A 21,402-nucleotide genomic window follows, 5' to 3' on the forward strand; every position below is an offset into this window, starting at 1 on the left:
AGCACTGGGCAGAGACAGTTGTTTCTTAGCTTCCCAAAGAGCTGGAAGCAAGATGCTTTGGGACCTCTCTGCCCCTTTGCAAACAAGGCATCCCTTTGGGCCTTTCAGCTCTAGGCCAATGGAGCACAGCCAGAGCAGAAGTCCTACTTCAGCCAGATCAGGCCTGCCAAGGAACTGCGTTTCAGAGGCCTTTGTATGTGACGTTCCCGGTAGGCTGTGAGAGCACGGTGCAGAGCCACTTGTTTCCTTGTTTCCCAAACAGCTGGAAGCAAGACGCTTTGGGGCCTCTCTGCCCCTTTGGAAACAAGGCAGCACGTTGGGTCTGGCAGCTCTAGGGCAATGGAGCACAACCAGAGCAGAAGTTCTACTTCTATCAGATCAGGCCTGCCTAGAAAGTGCGTTTCACAGGCCTTGATAAGAGATGTTCTCTTAGGCTATAAGAGCACTGGGCACAGCCAGTTGTTTCTTAGCTTCCCAAGAGGTGGAAGCAAGATGCTTTGGGGCCTCTCTCCCCCTTTGGAAACAAGGCAGCCCTTTGGGCCTTTCAGCGCTAGGGCAATGGAGCACACCCAGAGCAGAAGTTCTACCTCAGTCAGATCAGGCCTGCCAAGAAACTGCTTTTCACAGGCCTTCGTAAGAGGTGTTCCCGGAAGGCTGTAAGAGTACCTGGCAGAGCGAGTTGTTTCTTAGCTTCAAAAACAGCTGGAAGCAACATGATTTGGGGCCTCTCTCCCCTTTTGGAAACAAAGCAGCCTTTGTGCCTGGCAGCTCTAGGCCAAAGTAGCACACCCAGAGCAGAAGTTCTACCTCAGCCAGATCAGGCCTGCCAAGAAACTGCTTTTCACAGGCCTTCGTAAGAGGTGTTCCCGGAAGGCTGTAAGAGTACCTGGCAGAGCGAGTTGTTTCTTAGCTTCAAAAACAGCTGGAAGCAACATGATTTGGGGCCTCTCTCCCCCTTTGGAAACAAAGCAGCCTTTGTGCCTGGCAGCTCTAGGCCAAAGTAGCACACCCAGAGCACAAGTTCTACCTCAGCCAGATAAGGCCTGTCAAGAAGCTGCGTTTCACAGGCCTTTGTATGTGACGTTCCCGGTTGGCTTTGAGAGCACTGTGCAGAGCCAGTTGTTTTAGCTTCCCAGAGAGCAGGAAGCAAGACGCTTTGGGGCCTCTCTCACACTTTGGAAATAAAGGCAGCCCTTTGGGCCTGGCAGCCCTAGGCCAATGGAGTACACCCAGAGCAGAAGTTCTACCTCAGCCAGATCAGGCCTTCCAAGAAACTGCGTCTCACAGGCCTTTCTCTGTCACGTTGCCGGTAGGCTGTGAGAGCACTGTGCAGAGCCAGTTGTTTCTTAGCTTCCCAAAGATTTGGAAGCAAGATACTTTGGGGACTCTCAGCCCCTTTGGAAACAAGGCGGCCCTTTGGGCCTGGCAGCTCTAGGCCAAAGTAGCACGCCCAGAGCAGGAGTTCTACTTCAGCCAGATCAGGCCTGCCAAGAAACTGCGTTTCACAGGCCTTGGTAAGAGATGTTCCCGGTAGGCTGTGAGAGCACTGTGGAGAGCCAGTTGCTTTAGCTTCCCACAGAGCTGGAAGCAAGATGCTTTGGGGCCTCTCTCTAGCTTTGGACACAAGGCAGCCGTTTGCGTCTGGCAGCTCTAGGCCAATGGAGCACACCCACAGCAGAAGTTCTACTTCAGGCAGATCAGTCCTGCCCAGAAACTGCGTTTCACAGCCCTTTGTAAGAGATGTTCACGGTAGGCTGTGAGAGCACTGGGCAGAACCAGTTGTTTTTTAGCTTCCCAAAGTGCTGGAGGCAAGATGCTTTGGGGCCTCTCTCACCCTTTGGAAACAAGGCAGCCCTTAGGTCCTGGTAGCTCTAGGCCTATGTAGCACAACCAGAAGTTCTACTTCAGCCAGGTCAGGCCTGCCAAGAAACTGCGTTTCACAGGCCTTTCAAAGAGATGTTCTCTTAGGCTGTAAGCGCACTGGGCAGAGCCAGCTGTTTCTTAGCTTCCCGAAGAGCTGGGAGCAAGATGCTTTGGGTCCACTCTCCGTCTTTGGAAACAAGGCAGCCCTTTGGCCCTGGCAGCTCTAGGGCAATGGAGCACACCCAGAGCAGAAGTTCTACTTCAGCCAAATCAGGCCTGCCAGGAAACTGCGTTTCACAGGCCTTGGTAAGAGATGTTCCCGGTAGGCTGTAAGAGCACTGGGCAGAGCCAGTTGTTTCTTACCTTCCTGAAAAGCTGGAAGCAAGACGCTTGGGACCCCTCTGCCCGTTTGGGAACAAGGCAGCCTTTTGGGTCGGGAAGCTCTAGGCCAATGGAGCACACGCAGAGCAGGAGTTCTACTTCAGCCTGATCAGGCCTGCAAAGAAACAGCGTTTGACAGGCCTTGGTAAGAGATGTTCCCGGTAGGTGTAAGAGCACTGGGCAGAGCCAGTTGTTTCTTAGCTTCGCAAAGACCGGGAAGCAAGATGCTTTGGGCCTCTCTGCCCCTTGGAAACAGGGCAGCACTTGGGGCCTGGCAGCTCTAGGGCAATGGAGCACACCCAGAGCCGGAGTTCTACTTCAGCCAGATGAGGCCTGCCAAGAAACTGCGTTTCACAGGCCTTTCAAAGACATGTTCCCGGTAGGCTGTAAGAGCACGGGCCAGAGCGAGTTGGTTCTTAGCTTCCCAGAGAGCTGGAAGCAAGATGCTTTGGGGCCTCTCTGCCCCTTTGGAAACAAGGCAGCACCTTGGGCCTGGCAGCTCTAGGGCAATGGAGCACACCCAGAGCAGAAGTTCTACTTCAGCCAAATCAGGCCTGCCAGGAAACGGCGTTTCACAGGCCTTGGTAAGAGATGTTCCCGGTAGGCTGTAAGAGCACTGGGCAACGCCAGATGTTTCTTAGCTTCCCGAAGAGCTGGAAGCAAGATGCTTTGGTGCCACTCTCTCACTTTGGAATCAAGGCAGCCCTTTGGGGCAGGTAGCTCTAGGCCAGTGGAGCACACCCAGAGCAGAAGTTCTACTTCGGCCAGTTCAGGCCACCAACAAACTGCGTTTCACAGGCCTTGGTAAGAGATGTTCCCGGTAGGCTGTAAGAGCACTGGGCAACGCCAGATGTTTCTTAGCTTCCCGAAGAGCTGGAAGCAAGATGCTTTGGGGCCGCTCTGCCCCTTTGCAAACAAGGCGGCCCTTTGGGCCAGGCAGCTCTAGGCCAATGGAGCACACCCAGAGCAGAAGTTCTACTTCAGCTAGATCAGGCCACCAACAAAGTGCGTTTCACAGGCCTTGGTAAGAGATTTTCTCTCAGGCTGTAAGAGCACTGGGCAGAGCCAGTTGTTTCTTAGCTTCCCAAAGAGCTGGAAGCAAGATGCTTTGGGGGCTCCCTGCCCCTTTGCCAACAAGGCCGACCTTTGGGCCTTTCAGCTCTAGGCCAATGGAGCACACCCAGAGCAGAAGTTCTACCTCAGCCAGATAAGGCCTGCCAAGAAACTGCGTTTCAAAGGCTTTGGTAAGAGATGTTGCCGGTACTCTGTCAGAGCACTGGGCAGAGACAGTTGTTTCTTAGCTTCCCAAAGAGCTGGAAGCAAGATGCTTTGGGACCTCTCTGCCCCTTTGCAAACAAGGCATCCCTTTGGGCCTTTCAGCTCTAGGCCAATGGAGCACAGCCAGAGCAGAAGTCCTACTTCAGCCAGATCAGGCCTGCCAAGGAACTGCGTTTCAGAGGCCTTTGTATGTGACGTTCCCGGTAGGCTGTGAGAGCACGGTGCAGAGCCACTTGTTTCCTTGTTTCCCAAACAGCTGGAAGCAAGACGCTTTGGGGCCTCTCTGCCCCTTTGGAAACAAGGCAGCACGTTGGGTCTGGCAGCTCTAGGGCAATGGAGCACAACCAGAGCCGAAGTTCTACTTCTTCCAGATCAGGCCTGCCTAGAAAGTGCGTTTCACAGGCCTTGATAAGAGATGTTCTCTTAGGCTATAAGAGCACTGGGCACAGCCAGTTGTTTCTTAGCTTCCCAAGAGGTGGAAGCAAGATGCTTTGGGGCCTCTCTCCCCCTTTGGAAACAAGGCAGCCCTTTGGGCCTTTCAGCGCTAGGGCAATGGAGCACACCCAGAGCAGAAGTTCTACCTCAGTCAGATCAGGCCTGCCAAGAAACTGCTTTTCACAGGCCTTCGTAAGAGGTGTTCCCGGAAGGCTGTAAGAGTACCTGGCAGAGCGAGTTGTTTCTTAGCTTCAAAAACAGCTGGAAGCAACATGATTTGGGGCCTCTCTCCCCTTTTGGAAACAAAGCAGCCTTTGTGCCTGGCAGCTCTAGGCCAAAGTAGCACACCCAGAGCAGAAGTTCTACCTCAGCCAGATCAGGCCTGCCAAGAAACTGCTTTTCACAGGCCTTCGTAAGAGGTGTTCCCGGAAGGCTGTAAGAGTACCTGGCAGAGCGAGTTGTTTCTTAGCTTCAAAAACAGCTGGAAGCAACATGATTTGGGGCCTCTCTCCCCCTTTGGAAACAAAGCAGCCTTTGTGCCTGGCAGCTCTAGGCCAAAGTAGCACACCCAGAGCACAAGTTCTACCTCAGCCAGATAAGGCCTGTCAAGAAGCTGCGTTTCACAGGCCTTTGTATGTGACGTTCCCGGTTGGCTTTGAGAGCACTGTGCAGAGCCAGTTGTTTTAGCTTCCCAGAGAGCAGGAAGCAAGACGCTTTGGGGCCTCTCTCACACTTTGGAAATAAAGGCAGCCCTTTGGGCCTGGCAGCCCTAGGCCAATGGAGTACACCCAGAGCAGAAGTTCTACCTCAGCCAGATCAGGCCTTCCAAGAAACTGCGTCTCACAGGCCTTTCTCTGTCACGTTGCCGGTAGGCTGTGAGAGCACTGTGCAGAGCCAGTTGTTTCTTAGCTTCCCAAAGATTTGGAAGCAAGATACTTTGGGGACTCTCAGCCCCTTTGGAAACAAGGCGGCCCTTTGGGCCTGGCAGCTCTAGGCCAAAGTAGCACGCCCAGAGCAGGAGTTCTACTTCAGCCAGATCAGGCCTGCCAAGAAACTGCGTTTCACAGGCCTTGGTAAGAGATGTTCCCGGTAGGCTGTGAGAGCACTGTGGAGAGCCAGTTGCTTTAGCTTCCCACAGAGCTGGAAGCAAGATGCTTTGGGGCCTCTCTCTAGCTTTGGACACAAGGCAGCCGTTTGCGTCTGGCAGCTCTAGGCCAATGGAGCACACCCACAGCAGAAGTTCTACTTCAGGCAGATCAGTCCTGCCCAGAAACTGCGTTTCACAGCCCTTTGTAAGAGATGTTCACGGTAGGCTGTGAGTGCACTGGGCAGAACCAGTTGTTTTTTAGCTTCCCAAAGTGCTGGAGGCAAGATGCTTTGGGGCCTCTCTCACCCTTTGGAAACAAGGCAGCCCTTAGGTCCTGGTAGCTCTAGGCCTATGTAGCACAACCAGAAGTTCTACTTCAGCCAGGTCAGGCCTGCCAAGAAACTGCGTTTCACAGGCCTTTCAAAGAGATGTTCTCTTAGGCTGTAAGCGCACTGGGCAGAGCCAGCTGTTTCTTAGCTTCCCGAAGAGCTGGGAGCAAGATGCTTTGGGTCCACTCTCCGTCTTTGGAAACAAGGCAGCCCTTTGGCCCTGGCAGCTCTAGGGCAATGGAGCACACCCAGAGCAGAAGTTCTACTTCAGCCAAATCAGGCCTGCCAGGAAACTGCGTTTCACAGGCCTTGGTAAGAGATGTTCCCGGTAGGCTGTAAGAGCACTGGGCAGAGCCAGTTGTTTCTTACCTTCCTGAAAAGCTGGAAGCAAGACGCTTGGGACCCCTCTGCCCGTTTGGGAACAAGGCAGCCTTTTGGGTCGGGAAGCTCTAGGCCAATGGAGCACACGCAGAGCAGGAGTTCTACTTCAGCCTGATCAGGCCTGCAAAGAAACAGCGTTTGACAGGCCTTGGTAAGAGATGTTCCCGGTAGGTGTAAGAGCACTGGGCAGAGCCAGTTGTTTCTTAGCTTCGCAAAGACCGGGAAGCAAGATGCTTTGGGCCTCTCTGCCCCTTGGAAACAGGGCAGCACTTGGGGCCTGGCAGCTCTAGGGCAATGGAGCACACCCAGAGCCGGAGTTCTACTTCAGCCAGATGAGGCCTGCCAAGAAACTGCGTTTCACAGGCCTTTCAAAGACATGTTCCCAGTAGGCTGTAAGAGCACGGGGCAGAGCGAGTTGGTTCTTAGCTTCCCAGAGAGCTGGAAGCAAGATGCTTTGGGGCCTCTCTGCCCCTTTGGAAACAAGGCAGCACCTTGGGCCTGGCAGCTCTAGGGCAATGGAGCACACCCAGAGCAGAAGTTCTACTTCAGCCAAATCAGGCCTGCCAGGAAACGGCGTTTCACAGGCCTTGGTAAGAGATGTTCCCGGTAGGCTGTAAGAGCACTGGGCAACGCCAGATGTTTCTTAGCTTCCCGAAGAGCTGGAAGCAAGATGCTTTGGTGCCACTCTCTCACTTTGGAATCAAGGCAGCCCTTTGGGGCAGGTAGGTCCAGGCCAGTGGAGCACACCCAGAGGAGAAGTTCTACTTCGGCCAGTTCAGGCCACCAACAAACTGCGTTTCACAGGCCTTGGTAAGAGATGTTCCCGGTAGGCTGTAAGAGAACTGGGCAACGCCAGATGTTTCTTAGCTTCCCGAAGAGCTGGAAGCAAGATGCTTTGGGGCCTCTCTGCCCCTTTGCAAACAAGGCGGCCCTTTGGGCCAGGCAGCTCTAGGCCAATGGAGCACACCCAGAGCAGAAGTTCTACTTCAGCTAGATCAGGCCACCAACAAAGTGCGTTTCACAGGCCTTGGTAAGAGATTTACTCTCAGGCTGTAAGAGCACTGGGCAGAGCCAGTTGTTTCTTAGCTTCCCAAAGTGCTGGAAGCAAGATGCTTTGGGGGCTCCCTGCCCCTTTGCCAACAAGGCCGACCTTTGGGCCTTTCAGCTCTAGGCCAATGGAGCACACCCAGAGCAGAAGTTCTACCTCAGCCAGATAAGGCCTGCCAAGAAACTGCGTTTCAAAGGCTTTGGTAAGAGATGTTCCCGGTAATCTGTCAGAGCACTGGGCAGAGACAGTTGTTTCTTAGCTTCCCAAAGAGCTGGAAGCAAGATGCTTTGGGGCCTCTCTGCCCCTTTGCAAACAAGGCATCCCTTTGGGCCTTTCAGCTCTAGGGCAATGGAGCACACCCAGAGCAGAAGTTCTACCTCAGCCAGATCAGGCCTGCCAAGAAACTGCTTTTCACAGGCCTTCGTAAGAGGTGTTCCCGGAAGGCTGTAAGAGTACCTGGCAGAGCGAGTTGTTTCTTAGCTTCAAAAACAGCTGGAAGCAACATGATTTGGGGCCTCTCTCCCCCTTTGGAAACAAAGCAGCCTTTGTGCCTGGCAGCTCTAGGCCAAAGTAGCACACCCAGAGCACAAGTTCTACCTCAGCCAGATAAGGCCTGTCAAGAAGCTGCGTTTCACAGGCCTTTGTATGTGACGTTCCCGGTTGGCTTTGAGAGCACTGTGCAGAGCCAGTTGTTTTAGCTTCCCAGAGAGCAGGAAGCAAGATGCTTTGGGGCCTCTCTCACACTTTGGAAATAAAGGCAGCCCTTTGGGCCTGGCAGCCCTAGGCCAATGGAGTACACCCAGAGCAGAAGTTCTACCTCAGCCAGATCAGGCCTTCCAAGAAACTGCGTCTCACAGGCCTTTCTCTGTCACGTTGCCGGTAGGCTGTGAGAGCACTGTGCAGAGCCAGTTGTTTCTTAGCTTCCCAAAGATTTGGAAGCAAGATACTTTGGGGACTCTCAGCCCCTTTGGAAACAAGGCGGCCCTTTGGGCCTGGCAGCTCTAGGCCAAAGTAGCACGCCCAGAGCAGGAGTTCTACTTCAGCCAGATCAGGCCTGCCAAGAAACTGCGTTTCACAGGCCTTGGTAAGAGATGTTCCCGGTAGGCTGTGAGAGCACTGTGGAGAGCCAGTTGCTTTAGCTTCCCACAGAGCTGGAAGCAAGATGCTTTGGGGCCTCTCTCTCCCTTTGGACACAAGGCAGCCGTTTGCGCCTGGCAGCTCTAGGCCAATGGAGCACACCCACAGCAGAAGTTCTACTTCAGGCAGATCAGTCCTGCCCAGAAACTGCGTTTCACAGCCCTTGGTAAGAGATGTTCACGGTAGGCTGTGAGAGCACTGGGCAGAACCAGTTGTTTTTTAGCTTCCCAAAGTGCTGGAGGCAAGATGCTTTGGGGCCTCTCTCACCCTTTGGAAACAAGGCAGCCCTTAGGTCCTGGTAGCTCTAGGCCTATGTAGCACAACCAGAACAGAAGTTCTACTTCAGCCAGGTCAGGCCTGCCAAGAAACTGCGTTTCACAGGCCTTTCAAAGAGATGTTCTCTTAGGCTGTAAGAGCACTGGGCAGAGCCAGCTGTTTCCTAGCTTCCCGAAGAGCTGGGAGCAAGATGCTTTGGGTCCACTCTCCGTCTTTGGAAACAAGGCAGCCCTTTGGGCCTGGCAGCTCTAGGGCAATGGAGCACGCCCAGAGCAGAAGTTCTACTTCAGCCAGATCAGGCCTGCCAGGAAACTGCGTTTCACAGGCCTTGGTAAGAGATGTTCCCGGTAGGCTGTAAGAGCACTGGGCAGAGCCAGTTGTTTCTTACCTTCCTGAAAAGCTGGAAGCAAGACGCTTGGGACCCCTCTGCCCGTTTGGGAACAAGGCAGCCTTTTGGGTCGGGAAGCTCTAGGCCAATGGAGCACACGCAGAGCAGGAGTTCTACTTCAGCCTGATCAGGCCTGCAAAGAAACAGCGTTTGACAGGCCTTGGTAAGAGATGTTCCCGGTAGGGGTAAGAGCACTGGGCAGAGCCAGTTGTTTCTTAGCTTCGCAAAGACCGGGAAGCAAGATGCTTTGGGCCTCTCTGCCCCTTGGAAACAGGGCATCACTTGGGCCTGGCAGCTCTAGGGCAATGGAGCACACCCAGAGCCGGAGTTCTACTTCAGCCAGATGAGGCCTGCCAAGAAACTGCGTTTCACAGGCCTTTCAAAGACATGTTCCCGGTAGGCTGTAAGAGCACGGGGCAGAGCGAGTTGGTTCTTAGCTTCCCAGAGAGCTGGAAGCAAGATGCTTTGGGGCCTCTCTGCCCCTTTGGAAACAAGGCAGCACCTTGGGCCTGGCAGCTCTAGGGCAATGGAGCACACCCAGAGCAGAAGTTCTACTTCAGCCAAATCAGGCCTGCCAGGAAACGGCGTTTCACAGGCCTTGGTAAGAGATGTTCCCGGTATGCTGTAAGAGCACTGGGCAACGCCAGATGTTTCTTAGCTTCCCGAAGAGCTGGAAGCAAGATGCTTTGGTGCCACTCTCTCACTTTGGAATCAAGGCAGCCCTTTGGGGCAGGTAGGTCCAGGCCAGTGGAGCACACCCAGAGGAGAAGTTCTACTTCGGCCAGTTCAGGCCACCAACAAACTGCGTTTCACAGGCCTTGGTAAGAGATGTTCCCGGTAGGCTGTAAGAGAACTGGGCAACGCCAGATGTTTCTTAGCTTCCCGAAGAGCTGGAAGCAAGATGCTTTGGGGCCTCTCTGCCCCTTTGCAAACAAGGCGGCCCTTTGGGCCAGGCAGCTCTAGGCCAATGGAGCACACCCAGAGCAGAAGTTCTACTTCAGCTAGATCAGGCCACCAACAAAGTGCGTTTCACAGGCCTTGGTAAGAGATTTACTCTCAGGCTGTAAGAGCACTGGGCAGAGCCAGTTGTTTCTTAGCTTCCCAAAGTGCTGGAAGCAAGATGCTTTGGGGGCTCCCTGCCCCTTTGCCAACAAGGCCGACCTTTGGGCCTTTCAGCTCTAGGCCAATGGAGCACACCCAGAGCAGAAGTTCTACCTCAGCCAGATAAGGCCTGCCAAGAAACTGCGTTTCAAAGGCTTTGGTAAGAGATGTTCCCGGTAATCTGTCAGAGCACTGGGCAGAGACAGTTGTTTCTTAGCTTCCCAAAGTGCTGGAAGCAAGATGCTTTGGGGGCTCCCTGCCCCTTTGCCAACAAGGCCGACCTTTGGGCCTTTCAGCTCTAGGCCAATGGAGCAAACCCAGAGCAGAAGTTCTACCTCAGCCAGATAAGGCCTGCCAAGAAACTGCGTTTCAAAGGCTTTGGTAAGAGATGTTCCCGGTAATCTGTCAGAGCACTGGGCAGAGACAGTTGTTTCTTAGCTTCCCAAAGAGCTGGAAGCAAGATGCTTTGGGGCCTCTCTGCCCCTTTGCAAACAAGGCATCCCTTTGGGCCTTTCAGCTCTAGGGCAATGGAGCACACCCAGAGCAGAAGTTCTACCTCAGCCAGATCAGGCCTGCCAAGAAACTGCTTTTCACAGGCCTTCGTAAGAGGTGTTCCCGGAAGGCTGTAAGAGTACCTGGCAGAGCGAGTTGTTTCTTAGCTTCAAAAACAGCTGGAAGCAACATGATTTGGGGCCTCTCTCCCCCTTTGGAAACAAAGCAGCCTTTGTGCCTGGCAGCTCTAGGCCAAAGTAGCACACCCAGAGCACAAGTTCTACCTCAGCCAGATAAGGCCTGTCAAGAAGCTGCGTTTCACAGGCCTTTGTATGTGACCTTCCCGGTTGGCTTTGAGAGCACTGTGCAGAGCCAGTTGTTTTAGCTTCCCAGAGAGCAGGAAGCAAGATGCTTTGGGGCCTCTCTCACACTTTGGAAATAAAGGCAGCCCTTTGGGCCTGGCAGCCCTAGGCCAATGGAGTACACCCAGAGCAGAAGTTCTACCTCAGCCAGATCAGGCCTTCCAAGAAACTGCGTCTCACAGGCCTTTCTCTGTCAGGTTGCCGGTAGGCTGTGAGAGCACTGTGCAGAGCCAGTTGTTTCTTAGCTTCCCAAAGATTTGGAAGCAAGATACTTTGGGGACTCTCAGCCCCTTTGGAAACAAGGCGGCCCTTTGGGCCTGGCAGCTCTAGGCCAAAGTAGCACGCCCAGAGCAGGAGTTCTACTTCAGCCAGATCAGGCCTGCCAGGAAACTGCGTTTCACAGGCCTTGGTAAGAGATGTTCCCGGTAGGCTGTGAGAGCACTGTGGAGAGCCAGTTGCTTTAGCTTCCCACAGAGCTGGAAGCAAGATGCTTTGGGGCCTCTCTCTCCCTTTGGACACAAGGCAGCCGTTTGCGCCTGGCAGCTCTAGGCCAATGGAGCACACCCACAGCAGAAGTTCTACTTCAGGCAGATCAGTCCTGCCCAGAAACTGCGTTTCATAGCCCTTGGTAAGAGATGTTCACGGTAGGCTGTGAGAGCACTGGGCAGAACCAGTTGTTTTTTAGCTTCCCAAAGTGCTGGAGGCAAGATGCTTTGGGGCCTCTCTCACCCTTTGGAAACAAGGCAGCCCTTAGGTCCTGGTAGCTCTAGGCCTATGTAGCACAACCAGAACAGAAGTTCTACTTCAGCCAGGTCGGGCCTGCCAAAAACTGCGTATCACAGGCCTTTCAAAGAGATGTTCTCTTAGGCTGTAAGAGCACTGGGCAGAGCCAGCTGTTTCTTAGCTTCCCGAAGAGCTGGGAGCAAGATGCTTTGGGTCCACTCTCCGTCTTTGGAAACAAGTCAGCCCTTTGGCCCTGGCAGCTCTAGGGCAATGGAGCACACCCAGAGCAGAAGTTCTACTTCAGCCAGATCAGGCCTGCCAGGAAACTGCGTTTCACAGGCCTTGGTAAGAGATGTTCCCGGTAGGCTGTAAGAGCACTGGGCAACGCCAGTTGTTTCTTACCTTCCTGAAAAGCTGGAAGCAAGACGCTTGGGACCCCTCTGCCCGTTTGGGAACAAGGCAGCCTTTTGGGTCGGGAAGCTCTAGGCCAATGGAGTACACGCAGAGCAGGAGTTCTACTTCAGCCTGATCAGGCCTGCAAAGAAACAGCGTTTGACAGGCCTTGGTAAGAGATGTTCCCGGTAGGTGTAAGAGCACTGGGCAGAGCCAGTTGTTTCTTAGCTTCGCAAAGACCGGGAAGCAAGATGCTTTGGGCCTCTCTGCCCCTTGGAAACAGGGCAGCACTTGGGGCCTGGCAGCTCTAGGGCAATGGAGCACACCCAGAGCCGGAGTTCTACTTCAGCCAGATGAGGCCTGCCAAGAAACTGCGTTTCACAGGCCTTTCAAAGACATGTTCCCGGTAGGCTGTAAGAGCACGGGGCAGAGCGAGTTGGTTCTTAGCTTCCCAGAGAGCTGGAAGCAAGATGCTTTGGGGCCTCTCTGCCCCTTTGGAAACAAGGCAGCACCTTGGGCCTGGCAGCTCTAGGGCAATGGAGCACACCCAGAGCAGAAGTTCTACTTCAGCCAAATCAGGCCTGCCAGGAAACGGCGTTTCACAGGCATTGGTAAGAGATGTTCCCGGTAGGCTGTAAGAGCACTGGGCAACGCCAGATGTTTCTTAGCTTCCCGAAGAGCTGGAAGCAAGATGCTTTGGTGCCACTCTCTCACTTTGGAATCAAGGCAGCCCTTTGGGGCAGGTATCTCTAGGCCAGTGGAGCACACCCAGAGCAGAAGTTCTACTTCGGCCAGTTCAGGCCACCAACAAACTGCGTTTCACAGGCCTTGGTAAGAGATGTTCCCGGTAGGCTGTAAGAGCACTGGGCAACGCCAGATGTTTCTTAGCTTCCCGAAGAGCTGGAAGCAAGATGCTTTGGGGCCTCTCTGCCCCTTTGCAAACAAGGCGGCCCTTTGGGCCAGGCAGCTCTAGGCCAATGGAGCACACCCAGAGCAGAAGTTCTACTTCAGCTAGATCAGGCCACCAACAAAGTGCGTTTCACAGGCCTTGGTAAGAGATTTTCTCTCAGGCTGTAAGAGCACTGGGCAGAGCCAGTTGTTTCTTAGCTTCCCAAAGAGCTGGAAGCAAGATGCTTTGGGGGCTCCCTGCCCCTTTGCCAACAAGGCCGACCTTTGGGCCTTTCAGCTCTAGGCCAATGGAGCACACCCAGAGCAGAAGTTCTACCTCAGCCAGATAAGGCCTGCCAAGAAACTGCGTTTCAAAGGCTTTGGTAAGAGATGTTGCCGGTACTCTGTCAGAGCACTGGGCAGAGACAGTTGTTTCTTAGCTTCCCAAAGAGCTGGAAGCAAGATGCTTTGGGACCTCTCTGCCCCTTTGCAAACAAGGCATCCCTTTGGGCCTTTCAGCTCTAGGCCAATGGAGCACAGCCAGAGCAGAAGTCCTACTTCAGCCTGATCAGGCCTGCCAAGGAACTGCGTTTCAGAGGCCTTTGTATGTGACGTTCCCGGTAGGCTGTGAGAGCACGGTGCAGAGCCACTTGTTTCCTTGTTTCCCAAACAGCTGGAAGCAAGACGCTTTGGGGCCTCTCTGCCCCTTTGGAAACAAGGCAGCACGTTGGGTCTGGCAGCTCTAGGGCAATGGAGCACAACCAGAGCAGAAGTTCTACTTCTTCCAGATCAGGCCTGCCTAGAAAGTGCGTTTCACAGGCCTTGATAAGAGATGTTCTCTTAGGCTATAAGAGCACTGGGCACAGCCAGTTGTTTCTTAGCTTCCCAAGAGGTGGAAGCAAGATGCTTTGGGGCCTCTCTCCCCCTTTGGAAACAAGGCAGCCCTTTGGGCCTTTCAGCGCTAGGGCAATGGAGCACACCCAGAGCAGAAGTTCTACCTTAGTCAGATCAGGCCTGCCAAGAAACTGCTTTTCACAGGCCTTCGTAAGAGGTGTTCCCGGAAGGCTGTAAGAGTACCTGGCAGAGCGAGTTGTTTCTTAGCTTCAAAAACAGCTGGAAGCAACATGATTTGGGGCCTCTCTGCCCCTTTGGAAACAAAGCAGCCTTTGTGCCTGGCAGCTCTAGGCCAAAGTAGCACACCCAGAGCAGAAGTTCTACCTCAGCCAGATCAGGCCTGCCAAGAAACTGCTTTTAACAGGCCTTCGTAAGAGGTGTTCCCGGAAGGCTGTAAGAGTACCTGGCAGAGCGAGTTGTTTCTTAGCTTCAAAAACAGCTGGAAGCAACATGATTTGGGGCCTCTCTCCCCCTTTGGAAACAAAGCAGCCTTTGTGCCTGGCAGCTCTAGGCCAAAGTAGCACACCCAGAGCACAAGTTCTACCTCAGCCAGATAAGGCCTGTCAAGAAGCTGCGTTTCACAGGCCTTTGTATGTGACGTTCCCGGTTGGCTTTGAGAGCACTGTGCAGAGCCAGTTGTTTTAGCTTCCCAGAGAGCAGGAAGCAAGATGCTTTGGGGCCTCTCTCACACTTTGGAAATAAAGGCAGCCCTTTGGGCCTGGCAGCCCTAGGCCAATGGAGTACACCCAGAGCAGAAGTTCTACCTCAGCCAGATCAGGCCTTCCAAGAAACTGCGTCTCACAGGCCTTTCTCTGTCACGTTGCCGGTAGGCTGTGAGAGCACTGTGCAGAGCCAGTTGTTTCTTAGCTTCCCAAAGATTTGGAAGCAAGATACTTTGGGGACTCTCAGCCCCTTTGGAAACAAGGCGGCCCTTTGGGCCTGGCAGCTCTAGGCCAAAGTAGCACGCCCAGAGCAGGAGTTCTACTTCAGCCAGATCAGGCCTGCCAAGAAACTGCGTTTCACAGGCCTTGGTAAGAGATGTTCCCGGTAGGCTGTGAGAGCACTGTGGAGAGCCAGTTGCTTTAGCTTCCCACAGAGCTGGAAGCAAGATGCTTTGGGGCCTCTCTCTCCCTTTGGACACAAGGCAGCCGTTTGCGCCTGGCAGCTCTAGGCCAATGGAGCACACCCACAGCAGAAGTTCTACTTCAGGCAGATCAGTCCTGCCCAGAAACTGCGTTTCACAGCCCTTGGTAAGAGATGTTCACGGTAGGCTGTGAGAGCACTGGGCAGAACCAGTTGTTTTTTAGCTTCCCAAAGTGCTGGAGGCAAGATGCTTTGGGGCCTCTCTCACCCTTTGGAAACAAGGCAGCCCTTAGGTCCTGGTAGCTCTAGGCCTATGTAGCACATCCAGAACAGAAGTTCTACTTCAGCCAGGTCAGGCCTGCCAAGAAACTGCGTTTCACAGGCCTTTCAAAGAGATGTTCTCTTAGGCTGTAAGAGCACTGGGCAGAGCCAGCTGTTTCTTAGCTTCCCGAAGAGCTGGGAGCAAGATGCTTTGGGTCCACTCTCCGTCTTTGGAAACAAGGCAGCCCTTTGGGCCTGGCAGCTCTAGGGCAATGGAGCACGCCCAGAGCAGAAGTTCTACTTCAGCCAGATCAGGCCTGCCAGGAAACTGCGTTTCACAGGCCTTGGTAAGAGATGTTCCCGGTAGGCTGTAAGAGCACTGGGCAGAGCCAGTTGTTTCTTACCTTCCTGAAAAGCTGGAAGCAAGACGCTTGGGACCCCTCTGCCCGTTTGGGAACAAGGCAGCCTTTTGGGTCGGGAAGCTCTAGGCCAATGGAGCACACGCAGAGCAGGAGTTCTACTTCAGCCTGATCAGGCCTGCAAAGAAACAGCGTTTGACAGGCCTTGGTAAGAGATGTTCCCGGTAGGGGTAAGAGCACTGGGCAGAGCCAGTTGTTTCTTAGCTTCGCAAAGACCGGGAAGCAAGATGCTTTGGGCCTCTCTGCCCCTTGGAAACAGGGCAGCACTTGGGGCCTGGCAGCTCTAGGGCAATGGAGCACACCCAGAGCCGGAGTTCTACTTCAGCCAGATGAGGCCTGCCAAGAAACTGCGTTTCACAGGCCTTTCAAAGACATGTTCCCGGTAGGCTGTAAGAGCACGGGCCAGAGCGAGTTGGTTCTTAGCTTCCCAGAGAGCTGGAAGCAAGATGCTTTGGGGCCTCTCTGCCCCTTTGGAAACAAGGCAGCACCTTGGGCCTGGCAGCTCTAGGGCAATGGAGCACACCCAGAGCAGAAGTTCTACTTCAGCCAAATCAGGCCTGCCAGGAAACGGCGTTTCACAGGCCTTGGTAAGAGATGTTCCCGGTAGGCTGTAAGAGCACTGGGCAACGCCAGATGTTTCTTAGCTTCCCGAAGAGCTGGAAGCAAGATGCTTTGGTGCCACTCTCTCACTTTGGAATCAAGGCAGCCCTTTGGGGCAGGTAGCTCTAGGCCAGTGGAGCACACCCAGAGCAGAAGTTCTACTTCGGCCAGTTCAGGCCACCAACAAACTGCGTTTCACAGGCCTTGGTAAGAGATGTTCCCGGTAGGCTGTAAGAGCACTGGGCAACGCCAGATGTTTCTTAGCTTCCCGAAGAGCTGGAAGCAAGATGCTTTGGGGCCTCTCTGCCCCTTTGCAAACAAGGCGGCCCTTTGGGCCAGGCAGCTCTAGGCCAATGGAGCACACCCAGAGCAGAAGTTCTACTTCAGCTAGATCAGGCCACCAACAAAGTGCGTTTCACAGGCCTTGGTAAGAGATTTTCTCTCAGGCTGTAAGAGCACTGGGCAGAGCCAGTTGTTTCTTAGCTTCCCAAAGAGCTGGAAGCAAGATGCTTTGGGGGCTCCCTGCCCCTTTGCCAACAAGGCCGACCTTTGGGCCTTTCAGCTCTAGGCCAATGGAGCACACCCAGAGCAGAAGTTCTACCTCAGCCAGATAAGGCCTGCCAAGAAACTGCGTTTCAAAGGCTTTGGTAAGAGATGTTGCCGGTACTCTGTCAGAGCACTGGGCAGAGACAGTTGTTTCTTAGCTTCCCAAAGAGCTGGAAGCAAGATGCTTTGGGACCTCTCTGCCCCTTTGCAAACAAGGCATCCCTGTGGGCCTTTCAGCTCTAGGCCAATGGAGCACAGCCAGAGCAGAAGTCCTACTTCAGCCAGATCAGGCCTGCCAAGGAACTGCGTTTCAGAGGCCTTTGTATGTGACATTCCCGGTAGGCTGTGAGAGCACGGTGCAGAGCCACTTGTTTCCTTGTTTCCCAAACAGCTGGAAGCAAGACGCTTTGGGGCCTCTCTGCCCCTTTGGAAACAAGGCAGCACGTTGGGTCTGGCAGCTCTAGGGCAATGGAGCACAACCAGAGCAGAAGTTCTACTTCTTCCAGATCAGGCCTGCCTAGAAAGTGCGTTTCACAGGCCTTGATAAGAGATGTTCTCTTAGGCTATAAGAGCACTGGGCACAGCCAGTTGTTTCTTAGCTTCCCAAGAGGTGGAAGCAAGATGCTTTGGGGCCTCTCTCCCCCTTTGGAAACAAGGCAGCCCTTTGGGCCTTTCAGCGCTAGGGCAATGGAGCACACCCAGAGCAGAAGTTCTACCTCAGTCAGATCAGGCCTGCCAAGAAACTGCTTTTCACAGGCCTTCGTAAGAGGTGTTCCCGGAAGGCTGTAAGAGTACCTGGCAGAGCGAGTTGTTTCTTAGCTTCAAAAACAGCTGGAAGCAACATGATTTGGGGCCTCTCTCCCCCTTTGGAAACAAAGCAGCCTTTGTGCCTGGCAGCTCTAGGCCAAAGTAGCACACCCAGAGCAGAAGTTCTACCTCAGCCAGATCAGGCCTGCCAAGAAACTGCTTTTCACAGGCCTTCGTAAGAGGTGTTCCCGGAAGGCTGTAAGAGTACCTGGCAGAGCGAGTTGTTTCTTAGCTTCAAAAACAGCTGGAAGCAACATGATTTGGGGCCTCTCTCCCCCTTTGGAAACAAAGCAGCCTTTGTGCCTGGCAGCTCTAGGCCAAAGTAGCACACCCAGAGCACAAGTTCTACCTCAGCCAGATAAGGCCTGTCAAGAAGCTGCGTTTCACAGGCCTTTGTATGTGACGTTCCCGGTTGGCTTTGAGAGCACTGTGCAGAGCCAGTTGTTTTAGCTTCCCAGAGAGCAGGAAGCAAGACGCTTTGGGGCCTCTCTCACACTTTGGAAATAAAGGCAGCCCTTTGGGCCTGGCAGCCCTAGGCCAATGGAGTACACCCAGAGCAGAAGTTCTACCTCAGCCAGATCAGGCCTTCCAAGAAACTGCGTCTCACAGGCCTTTCTCTGTCACGTTGCCGGTAGGCTGTGAGAGCACTGTGCAGAGCCAGTTGTTTCTTAGCTTCCCAAAGATTTGGAAGCAAGATACTTTGGGGACTCTCAGCCCCTTTGGAAACAAGGCGGCCCTTTGGGCCTGGCAGCTCTAGGCCAAAGTAGCACGCCCAGAGCAGGAGTTCTACTTCAGCCAGATCAGGCCTGCCAAGAAACTGCGTTTCACAGGCCTTGGTAAGAGATGTTCCCGGTAGGCTGTGAGAGCACTGTGGAGAGCCAGTTGCTTTAGCTTCCCACAGAGCTGGAAGCAAGATGCTTTGGGGCCTCTCTCTCCCTTTGGACACAAGGCAGCCGTTTGGGCCTGGCAGCTCTAGGCCAATGGAGCACACCCACAGCAGAAGTTCTACTTCAGGCAGATCAGTCCTGCCCAGAAACTGCGTTTCACAGCCCTTTGTAAGAGATGTTCACGGTAGGCTGTGAGAGCACTGGCCAGAACCAGTTGTTTTTTAGCTTCCCAAAGTGCTGGAGGCAAGATGCTTTGGGGCCTCTCTCACCCTTTGGAAACAAGGCAGCCCTTAGGTCCTGGTAGCTCTAGGCCTATGTAGCACAACCAGAAGTTCTACTTCAGCCAGGTCAGGCCTGCCAAGAAACTGCGTTTCACAGGCCTTTCAAAGAGATGTTCTCTTAGGCTGTAAGCGCACTGGGCAGAGCCAGCTGTTTCTTAGCTTCCCGAAGAGCTGGGAGCAAGATGCTTTGGGTCCACTCTCCGTCTTTGGAAACAAGGCAGCCCTTTGGCCCTGGCAGCTCTAGGGCAATGGAGCACACCCAGAGCAGAAGTTCTACTTCAGCCAGATCAGGCCTGCCAGGAAACTGCGTTTCACAGGCCTTGGTAAGAGATGTTCCCGGTAGGCTGTAAGAGCACTGGGCAACGCCAGATGTTTCTTACCTTCCTGAAAAGCTGGAAGCAAGACGCTTGGGACCCCTCTGCCCGTTTGGGAACAAGGCAGCCTTTTGGGTCGGGAAGCTCTAGGCCAATGGAGTACACGCAGAGCAGGAGTTCTACTTCAGCCTGATCAGGCCTGCAAAGAAACAGCGTTTGACAGGCCTTGGTAAGAGATGTTCCCGGTAGGTGTAAGAGCACTGGGCAGAGCCAGTTGTTTCTTAGCTTCGCAAAGACCGGGAAGCAAGATGCTTTGGGCCTCTCTGCCCCTTGGAAACAGGGCAGCACTTGGGGCCTGGCAGCTCTAGGGCAATGGAGCACACCCAGAGCCGGAGTTCTACTTCAGCCAGATGAGGCCTGCCAAGAAACTGCGTTTCACAGGCCTTTCAAAGACATGTTCCCGGTAGGCTGTAAGAGCACGGGCCAGAGCGAGTTGGTTCTTAGCTTCCCAGAGAGCTGGAAGCAAGATGCTTTGGGGCCTCTCTGCCCCTTTGGAAACAAGGCAGCACCTTGGGCCTGGCAGCTCTAGGGCAATGGAGCACACCCAGAGCAGAAGTTCTACTTCAGCCAAATCAGGCCTGCCAGGAAACGGCGTTTCACAGGCCTTGGTAAGAGATGTTCCCGGTAGGCTGTAAGAGCACTGGGCAACGCCAGATGTTTCTTAGCTTCCCGAAGAGCTGGAAGCAAGATGCTTTGGTGCCACTCTCTCACTTTGGAATCAAGGCAGCCCTTTGGGGCAGGTATCTCTAGGCCAGTGGAGCACACCCAGAGCAGAAGTTCTACTTCGGCCAGTTCAGGCCACCAACAAACTGCGTTTCACAGGCCTTGGTAAGAGATGTTCCCGGTAGGCTGTAAGAGCACTGGGCAACGCCAGATGTTTCTTAGCTTCCCGAAGAGCTGGAAGCAAGATGCTTTGGGGCCTCTCTGCCCCTTTGCAAACAAGGCGGCCCTTTGGGCCAGGCAGCTCTAGGCCAATGGAGCACACCCAGAGCAGAAGTTCTACTTCAGCTAGATCAGGCCACCAACAAAGTGCGTTTCACAGGCCTTGGTAAGAGATTTTCTCTCAGGCTGTAAGAGCACTGGGCAGAGCCAGTTGTTTCTTAGCTTCCCAAAGAGCTGGAAGCAAGATGCTTTGGGGGCTCCCTGCCCCTTTGCCATCAAGGCCGACCTTTGGGCCTTTCAGCTCTAGGCCAATGGAGCACACCCAGAGCAGAAGTTCTACCTCAGCCAGATAAGGCCTGCCAAGAAACTGCGTTTCAAAGGCTTTGGTAAGAGATGTTGCCGGTACTCTGTCAGAGCACTGGGCAGAGACAGTTGTTTCTTAGCTTCCCAAAGAGCTGGAAGCAAGATGCTTTGGGGCCTCTCTGCCCCTTTGCAAACAAGGCATCCCTTTGGGCCTTTCATCTCTAGGCCAATGGAGCACACCCAGAGCAGAAGTTCTACCTCAGCCAGATCAGGCCTGCCAAGAAACTGCTTTTCACAGGCCTTCGTAAGAGGTGTTCCCGGAAGGCTGTAAGAGTACCTGGCAGAGCGAGTTGTTTCTTAGCTTCAAAAACAGCTGGAAGCAACATGATTTGGGGCCTCTCTCCCCCTGTGGAAACAAAGCAGCCTTTGTGCCTGGCAGCTCTAGGCCAAAGTAGCACACCCAGAGCACAAGTTCTACCTCAGCCAGATAAGGCCTGTCAAGAAGCTGCGTTTCACAGGCCTTTGTATGTGACGTTCCCGGTTGGCTTTGAGAGCACTGTGCAGAGCCATTTGTTTTAGCTTCCCAGAGAGCAGGAAGCAAGATGCTTTGGGGCCTCTCTCACACTTTGGAAATAAAGGCAGCCCTTTGGGCCTGGCAGCCCTAGGCCAATGGAGTACACCCAGAGCAGAAGTTCTACCTCAGCCAGAACAGGCCTTCCCAGAAACTGCGTCTCACAGGCCTTTCTCTGTCACGTTGCCGGTAGGCTGTGAGAGCACTGTGCAGAGCCAGTTGTTTCTTAGCTTCCCAAAGATTTGGAAGCAAGATACTTTGGGGACTCTCAGCCCCTTTGGAAACAAGGCGGCCCTTTGGGCCTGGCAGCTCTAGGCCAAAGTAGCACGCCAAGAGCAGAAGTTCCACTTCAGCCAGATCAGGCCTGCCAAGAAACTGCGTTTCACAGGCCTTGGTAAGAGATGTTCCCGGTAGGCTGTGAGAGCACTGTGGAGAGCCAGTTGCTTTAGCTTCCCACAGAGCTGGAAGCAAGATGCTTTGGGGCCTCTCTCTCCCTTTGGACACAAGGCAGCCGTTTGGGCCTGGCAGCTCTAGGCAAATGGAGCACACCCACAGCAGAAATTCTACTTCAGGCAGATCAGTCCTGCGCAGAAACAGCGTTTGACAGGCCTTGGTAAGAGATGTTCCCGGTAGGTGTAAGAGCACTGGGCAGAGCCAGTTGTTTCTTAGCTTCGCAAAGACCGGGAAGCAAGATGCTTTGGGCCTCTCTGCCCCTTGGAAACAGGGCAGCACTTGGGGCCTGGCAGCTCTAGGGCAATGGAGCACACCCAGAGCCGGAGTTCTACTTCAGCCAGATGAGGCCTGCCAAGAAACTGCGTTTCACAGGCCTTTCAAAGACATGTTCCCGGTAGGCTGTAAGAGCACGGGGCAGAGCGAGTTGGTTCTTAGCTTCCCAGAGAGCTGGAAGCAAGATGCTTTGGGGCCTCTCTGCC

This window comes from Equus asinus, unplaced genomic scaffold (assembly GCF_041296235.1).
Source record: "Equus asinus isolate D_3611 breed Donkey unplaced genomic scaffold, EquAss-T2T_v2 contig_196, whole genome shotgun sequence".
NCBI lineage: Eukaryota > Metazoa > Chordata > Mammalia > Perissodactyla > Equidae > Equus > Equus asinus.